Here is a 7,061-nt window from a genome sequence, read left to right as displayed (position 1 = left end):
TCAGAGTTTTTAATATGGAAAAACACATCACCATCATGACTGTGGACCATGTTGCCGATTCACTGAAGCACAACTCTTTTCTCTATGAACCAAGGAATACTTTTTTTTGGTAATCATTATGTAGCATATCTACATTTTGTTCATTAAACAAGTTGTTCATTAACACAAACCCATGTTTGTTTAATGTCAATGATCTGCAGCTACAAACAAATGAAATTAACTGTTGTGCTTCTGCTGTCGGTTTTGTGACCTACATGTTTCTTTTTTGTTTTTGACCTATGTGGTATATGTGATTTAAGATATTATGTGGTTTTCGAGAAGAAAAACTCATTCGAGGAAGGATATTTGGCACGCAGACTGCAATAGTCAGGGATCAAGCCATCAACCTTTCAATTAGTAGATGACCTGCTCTAACGCCCGAGCAGGGGCGGATCTAGAAGGGTGGCATGGGGTGGCAAGTGCCACCCTAAAATGATCCCGTGCCACCCCAGTTTTGCATATGACAGTGTTGTTTATTAAAATAAGATAGCATTAACACTTTGAGCGTAGTTACAGTCAACAGTGAATATAATTGCTAAAACTAAATATATTGCATAGTGTTCCCCCCCTCCACCATTAACAAATGGTTCAGCCCATAGCAGGATGGCTTTTTTCTTGTTTTCAGTAGCAAGCGATGCTTATGGTTGTGCCAGAGCACATTTTGAACAACACCATGGGAATTTCGCTTTTTACACAGGTGGTTGGATGTTACACTCTGGAAATGGAAGGAAGGTGAGTGTTATTAACCCTCTGTGGTCCACAGACACGCTGCACCTCCAAATCACATGACTGATGTAAGCTGACATAGCAACAAGCTGCAGCCACGCTGAGTCTCTATTTCAGCCCACATTGAAAGTTCGGACTTCAAAGTTTTTAAATTTTAATTACAGGCCAGTAAATCCAGAGTTATGATAATATATATAAGCCATGCTTTTTTCTAAATACTGTCATCCGTTTTTGTGTGTGTGTTTTAAGCGTTTTCTAAGGACAGCACGAAAACAGTAAAGAAAGGAAAAAAAGCCACCTCTTTCCTATTGGTGGAAAAATGTACCATGTCGACCAATTAAAAAAAAAAGTCAACACGTGGGATTTGGTTGTTTAGGAAGAGAGGAGAGTTTTGGGAGTGACGGTAACGGCAGCGAGACAGAGCGAGCGAGTGAGAGAGAGAGAGAGAGAGAGAGAGTTTGTAGATGTGGGAGATTTGTGACGTTAAGTGTGTTGTGTCGTCTTGTGTAGTTGTTTTGTTTTGTGTGTCAGTGAGGGCACTAATGAATGTCACAAAGGTACATTTGCAACGTAAAGACTGTCACTAAGTCAGTGGTTCCCAGTGGTTTTTTGCCAGGCCCCCCTTTGTTTTACAAGAAAAATGTTGCCCCCCCCCCCCACACACAAACACACACATCCTCCAAACACACACACCCCCCTATATTTTGCTCCATTGCGGTTTATTTCACACCTGAAACATTTAGTAAACAATTAAGCAAATACAAGTAAACGGCAATAAATTACAGGTAGTAATAAAATATACTACTAACTCTTTTACGCTACGTCCACACCTACACCAGTATTTTTGAAAACGCAGCTGTTTCTATGCGTTTGGGCTTTTCGTTCACACGTAAACGGCGTTGCGATTCACCGAAAACGGAGATTATTTAAAACTCCTTTTTTGCGTTTACGTGTGGACGAGGACAGAGTTCATCACGCAACGAGAAAGGTATGTGCCTCTTTTCACGTCACGCTGTGCGCCACGTTATTGTTTACATGAGATGAATTGCAGAATGGCAGATAGAGACAAAATACTGTTACTGTTAATCTGACTATCTTCAGGTTTTACACGCTTACATACACACGCAGTTACTGTCCCTGCATTTAGAAAGGCAGAGGCGTCACGGTGTAATTATTTTACGTGTAGTTGTTTTTTTTTTTCCTGTGTAATAACATTCAACATTGCTATCAATACATTTTTCAAAAAATGTCTCTCTGTGCAAAATGGGTTCAAAAACAAAAACAGCTGTGGGATGCTGTTTGTCCGTGATTTGAACCTGGGGAACAAATCGCGGCAGGATCAGCCTGATATTATTTGTATCCCGCTGTAACTTTACTGCATAAAGAGCTAACATGTCCAAAATGTCAGGAGTAGTTAGTTATTACAAGAAGTGTTTGTGAACTAAAAATCAACATTGTTGGATACTGTTTGTCCGTGATTTGGAGAGCCCAGCGCTGCTCCCGACGCAGGGAAAACTAATTTTGCAGGGGAGACCTACCTTGGCACTTGTGCAGGTGAAGCCAAAGGGAAGATATGCTTCACCATATTTTCTAGTCTTTGACTTGGAAGGAAGTTGGTTTGGAAACATATTTGATGCTTCATCTCCTGCTTTGCGTTTGTGTGGGAGCCCCGTCAAAAACCTGTCCATTATGCTAGTAGTGTCCAAGCTTTCTTCTTTTCTTTTTTTTCTTTTCATACCGTGCCCCCCCTGCAATGGCTTCTGTTCTGTTTGTACACTCAAAAAAATAAAACATTAGATTTACTTAAAAAAGTTATGTCAAGTGGTTCCACACAACTGCTTTAAGTAACTTTTAAGAAATGTTGTTACTTAGTTTGAACTCAATACTGTTAAGTTAGATTTACGTAAGTGTATTGGCTAAATCTAACTTAATTGCAATGCTTAGCTGATACTTATCTTTGTTGCTTTAAGCCTACATAACTTGTTTAGGCAATATCTTTGTAATACTGTTACTTAGCTGGTACATAACTTTTCTGCTTTAGAAGGACATAACCTGGTTAGGTAGTATCTTTGTAAAACTGTTATGTAGCTGCTACATAACTTTGCTGCTTTTCAATTACATAAAAATGTTAAGTAATTTCTATTCAATACAATTACATATAAATCATTTACACTGGTTACTTCCATACAAAATAGCAAAGTTTCTTAAAAGTTACTTAAAGCAGTTATGTGGAACCACTTGACATAACATTCTTAAGTAAATCTTAGGGAGATCTTTTAGGAAGAAATGAAGACAGCACCCAAATTATCAAACACAATCCTGCCTTTAATAAGCACATTCAGTGCATATAAAATACTTTTTTCCAAGCACAACAGCTTAACACAAAGTGCAATCAATGCAACTTGTTACAACTTCCAAGTGAATATTTTGTGCAGAAAATGTAGATCAGTATAAAGTGCTAACCAACTTGTCGTCAAACTAAAATGATTAAAAAAATGATCCAACAAAGTCCTGTCTTTACTAAGCACATTCAGTGCATATTAAATACTTGTTGACAGACCGAAAAGACTGTAGAGCTGTAGCTTAACACAAAGTGCAATCAATGCAGACAACTTGTTACAACTTTAACTAAATACTTTGTGCATAAAACAATATTTTACTTCAAAGATCAGTGAAGTGCTAACCAACTTGTCTTTCAACTGGTCCAGAAAGCATCCAAATTATCAAAAAAATCCTACATTTTACAAGACGTTTCAGGAATTATTTTCAAACACTGATAAGCATGAAAGAGCAAACTAAACTCATTTAAAACAGTGAAAATTGGCTGTTTTGTTCAAAAACTGTACTGTAAAACAGTGCTACTCAGTTTTTCAAGTTATGGTTACATCCCAAGTTGCAGACAGCTGCCAAATGTCACATTCTTTGAAATATCAAATCACAGCGGCCTAACCGCTAAAACTTTTTAAAATGTCTGTCATTTTCTGTATGTTGTCAAGTAGCAGTAGAAGAAGTGCAACACCAATTTTTAAGTAACAGTATTTTGCTAAAATGCAAATGAACATTATTGTTCTCTAAAACTGGTGAATGTTCCCAAGAAACAGTACTGACAATGAAAAAAAGTGTTTATGAACAACTTAACTATACCTGAACGTAAAGCATTCAAACTAAGTTAAACAATAAGGGCCTCCCGCTTCCTCCTCTTTATTCAAGGAGTTTGTTTCTGAGCACTTGAACTTTGTTTGATAGCTTCTTAGCATCAAGTCCCATCAGTACTTTCTGAAAAAACTCAAAAGTGTACCTGAGGTTGGATGGGTAGCTCATGTTTAAAGTGTAGATCAGGCCGAACAACAACACAACAGCAGTGGCAACATCAGGAAGATCTCTGAGCACAGCGACACCCTCAATTATGATACCAATGTCTTCTGCCGGGTCAAGGTCACGCTCTCCTTCTGGTTTGATGACATAGATGCCAATGAGCGTCTTCTCCATTTCACTTTCGGCCTCATGGAAGTCCACATCCTAAAAAAATAAATAAACAAACATAATAATACAAGTTGCAGGGTTTCTTATCAATTAAAGGGATATTCCACCCAAAGTGGAAATTTGTCTATTACCATATTGCCAAGAGTTAGATAAGTGAGAAAAAAGCATTTTGTAACCAGCACAGTACATTTCTGATCTTATACCCATTGTTCCTGGTGAGCTCAATAATCATGTCGACTGCAAATGAAAAGTAAAAAGTAACACGACGGATTTGCAGGAGGAGGCGATTTAGACTTAGGCCTACATTACGGTTACGCCAAAGCACCCTGTAACCCGCTATGGCATAGCACTTGGATACAACAACAGTGGTTGAAAAAGCCTCTGGTTTCCATAAATAAACACATATTCGAATATCCATGCACCATGCAGCGGCGGCTTACAGTGTTGTATGTGGTAACCATAATGTATTCCCAAGTCTAAATCTACTCCTCCAAATCCTTCAAGTTACTTATTACTTTTCATTTAAAGTCGAAATGATTATTGAGCTCACCAGGAATAATTCGTACCATTAAAGAGTCATTTGCAACCAAAATGCTTATAGTTCCCATTCACTCCATTTTTTAAATGCTAGGCAAAAGCAAATAGACTGCTGCCGGATCAGGAGAATTATTGCACTGGTTACAAAATTATTTTTCTCACTTATCTTACTCTGGGTAATATGGTAATAGACCAATTTTCACTTTGGGGTGGAATATCCCTTTAAGCTGCAAAACAGTAGACAGCTCAGAGCGAGATGAGAGGTGTTGGTCCATCATCTAGATTACACGGCAGAACAACAAAGCAGAAAGACAGTACACTCAGCCCACATTACACCCCAACTGTAATGGCAAGGGTCACTCCCAAATAAGCTTGTGCTTTTATATCTCCAATAATGTTCTAATTTTAACTTTTTGTTATAATCTAGTGAATGTGTGTGAGGAAAAATTACCGTCAGTTAAATTTTTATTACTGGAAATTGTTTCTATTTGATTACTTGCCTGATATTCTTTGATCAAGCTGTTCGGATCTTCATTGAGGTAGACTGCAAGTCCTTTCAGCGTACACACTCTTCTCATTGCAACTGTGTCGTTCTGTAAAACATAAAAGCAAATTTGACTTAGCTAAACTTTAAAGACATTTTCAGTTAACTTCAGCAAAATAAATGTATATAATGCTTTGAGAAAAAAAGTCCATGACACACTACAGAAGAACAACAAAATTTAAAATAAAAAAAATTAAGGAAAGAAGGAACATTATCATTTGAAAAAATGTGACGAGCAAAAAAAGGTAACCACAGGATCCCAAAAAAAACCAGAAACCCGACCAAAAACAGCAGCATGAAGAATCCAGTGAGGAAGAGGATGAACAAGAGATCACACCAAAGCCAGCCTGAACAGAGGATTTTTTTTTTAAAGTAAACCACTGAGTCCACTGATCTAAGGCTTAGGAGGAGAGTTCCAGAGTTTGGGGGCCACAGCAGCAATGAGCTGTCACTTTTGGTCTTTAGACTGTTGTGCACTACCAGGCTTTGATCACTGGACCTCAGGGATCTGCTGGGGGTGTTGGGACTGAGAAGATCTCCATTGTATGATGGTGCTTGTCCATGTAAGGCCCTAAGGACCAGAACCAGGATCTTGAAATGAACCTTGAAGTTAACCAGCAGCCAGTGACGCTGGAAGAGAAGCGGGGTGACGTGGGTGTGTTTGGAGGACTTGAACAGGAGGTTTTGCAAGGACAAATGAAAAAACAGTTGTAGTACTAAGCCAGGGTTTCCCATAACCCTGGTCCTCAGGGCCCACTGTTCCGCATGTTTTCCATGTCTCTGCTTGAGTTTGGGTCACTGAACTCGTGTGTTGCACAGTGTGTCACGTCTCTAGAGTCCTAAGAGTGTGGCATGGGCAGCCGTGTGCGACGGCCGAAAAAACGCACGGTGTGATCCCGGCACAAAACAACCAACAGCAGAGGACATCCAGGACCACAATCTGAATATTACAGACAACACCAACAAGTACCAGATTCAAAACTGTTTGTAAGGTAAAGCATGTTGGTGCAATAGCTTTACTTTTGAGCTGATTTTATAAGACAGACCATCGCATCATTACAGAGTGATAAATCCGAATCTGTGAGCCGCGTAAATGCGGCAAGGCGCAAAGGTGAAAAGTGATAAAACTCGATTCTGATACGTTTTGCCTCGTAGTAATATTGCCGCTTGAGTCCCTCACCTTTGTTCGCTGAACGCACATCAAGCGTTCTTGTCACAGAGGGAAGTCCCCCGTAGTGGAGCCAGAGCAGCGCGCTGCCTCGGTTGACAGCAGAAGTAAATAACACAGGCAGACCATGGGCTGCTCAGCTTGTTTATGATCAACTGGACGGACGCAGTGATACTACGTTCTTTTGGCCGTTAAGAAGACAGATCGCTCGTCTGTTTAGGGACAGTGAGAGACAGCCAGCGGTTCAATTGAGTGGTAAAAACACTCGCAGAGCGGAGCGTGGAGCGGGAGAGACAACAGGTGCGCTCCAAGCTAAAACTACTGTCTGTTTACCATGGTCGCTGCAATTGACGCTGAATGCGTGACCCTGTACGTCACATGCGCGGGGGGCGCTCAGAGACCTCCCTTTATCCCGTCTTGGTTTGAAAGGTGCCTGATGGCAGTTTATTCTAGCGTCAGCTTTTCTACTGTAAATGCCAAAATTCTCCCCAGGGAGCCGCGGCAAATCCCGTTTTGGAAACGCTACGGTCCTGTAAAAACAGCTTTTAATTCTGGCAATTTTTT

Source organism: Oreochromis aureus, linkage group 17 (genome assembly GCF_013358895.1).
Source record: "Oreochromis aureus strain Israel breed Guangdong linkage group 17, ZZ_aureus, whole genome shotgun sequence".
Lineage (NCBI taxonomy): Eukaryota > Metazoa > Chordata > Actinopteri > Cichliformes > Cichlidae > Oreochromis > Oreochromis aureus.
The sequence above is the reverse complement of the archived record's forward strand: the minus strand, read 5'-3'. Positions refer to the sequence as shown.